A 2,035-nucleotide genomic window follows, 5' to 3' on the forward strand; every position below is an offset into this window, starting at 1 on the left:
CCGCGCTGCCGCCGGCCGCTTTCCCGCCGCGGCCCACAACCGCCGCGGGGGGGCGCGGGCAGGCCCTACCCGGAGGCCCGGCGGAAGCCGGGAGCTCTCCTGTGGGGCGTGCCCGGCGCGGCGTGAGGGGAGGCGGTCCTGAGGCCGGCGAGGCGCCGGTAGAGCTACGCTGCGGCTGTTAGGGCTGAAGAGCTCTCTTTTACCTGACAGCTCACTCTGTAGGTGGCGATGGTCCACAATCAAATTGATTTACAGCCTTTTCTCTGAGCTGGCTCGATCCCTCGTCGTAGCTCTTGTTTTCTGGACCACAGACCTTCTGCAGGCCGTCTTTGAACTCTCCCTGGTTTTCAGCATCCACTCTCACACTCCTTGCTGTTTCATATTAATAATACTCAGAAAAATAAAGGAGTGAATATACATTCCCGTGAATACGAATGGTCACAAGCTGGCTTTAAAGAGAGCTATGTTAATTATTGCCACAGTTCCCTGAATAACAAGTATCTGGCCTGTAGAAAAAATGCTTGGCTTCAGCTTTTAACCAGATGGAGCATATGGTCAAAATGGGGTCAAAATAAGATTTTCCTCACAACTTTCTGGGGAAAGTTAGGCCGTTGATTCATAAACCAAGTGTTTGCACAAAGAGTATGAGGGAAAGTCTGATGGATCAAAAGGGATTTATTCCCATTTGTATAATAAAATACTGATTCCAGGCTAGCACTAGCTAGGACAGCACCAGCTAGGAGCCAGTGATACAGAGAAGGAGCACTTAGTTTCCACCCCACTTGTGAATTTGTAAGGAAGAAGGATAAATTACTTTGCTGACTAAAATTTTAGGAGACATCAACAGCTTTGGAGGTGCAGCTAGGTGTACGAGTGGCTAAGGGTGTTCTTATGGAGGCTGAAATGGGGACCAACAGTCCAGTGGTGAGGTGAAATGTGAGTAAGCTGGATAAAAAGCTTTGCCATTCCTGTAAACCCTGAATTGAACCCAGAATTTCCAAATTTTACTATTCCTGTTCAATAAGAAGAGGTAAAAATATCCCCAAACCAACCATGAGTGGAGCAAATTCAGAGTCTGTTACACAATATTCATTCTTTTTGACCATGAAGAAACAGCTAATGAACTTTGGAACCCAAAGCGACACCAAGAATGCACTGAAAAGCCCTTAAATCACTGTTGTAAAGCATGATAGCACTGCTACTGTAGTGGTGTGAAGAAGAAAGGGGAGGAAACATGCATACATCTTAAAGTTATTGATACTTTAACTGGAGATCTCTGTATGATTTTTTAGTTAAAATGGGCAAAGGTAAGCTCACAAGAGTTAGGATTCCCTGAAGAGAGATTACCTGCTGGCTGCATAAATGTGTTTAGCTCCAGTCTGAAATCAGCCATTTGTGTTATTAGCAAAGACAACAAGGTAAGTTTTTAAAAATCATTAACAATGTTGACTGAGTGTCTCCAAAAGAGCATCTTGGACTCCCTGACTTGCATGGTTCACATCCCAGCTTTAATGTGGTATTAATATAAGAAAGGAAGACCAAGAAAGTGCATGAAAAGGAAGCTAGCCAAACATCAAACTGGCCTTTCAGCAAATTCTGAAAATTAAAGGAGAAACTAAGCAAGAATGAGAGATGTGGGAAGGATTTCCTGGGGTCAGACTAGTTCAACTCTGCAGACTTTCTCCTGTGGGAGTCTGTGGGACAGGCACTGTCCAGAATGCTGGCTTCTTTGACGGCAGATCTATTTCATGCCCAAAGGAAGTATTTAAAGCTTTTAGCACCTGAGGAATGCGAATTGCTCCAAGCTACAGCATATGCCATGTTCTTCATTTGTCCAATAACTTCACTGTTGCAGAATCAACACCTAAAATAGCCTCCTGTAAAAGCTGATCTGTTGGGGAAGATTAAAGTTTCCCTCCCTACTGGGCAAAAACTTTTTTTTTTTTTTTTTTGTTTTTTTAAATGTGAGAGGAATGACTTAGAATCCGTGGTTAGAAAATCTGGCTTTTGGAGACCCTGGGGTCTGTGGCACAAT

Source organism: Haliaeetus leucocephalus, unplaced genomic scaffold (genome assembly GCF_000737465.1).
Source record: "Haliaeetus leucocephalus isolate CR32 unplaced genomic scaffold, Haliaeetus_leucocephalus-4.0 Scaffold636, whole genome shotgun sequence".
NCBI classification, from domain to species: Eukaryota; Metazoa; Chordata; class Aves; order Accipitriformes; family Accipitridae; genus Haliaeetus; species Haliaeetus leucocephalus.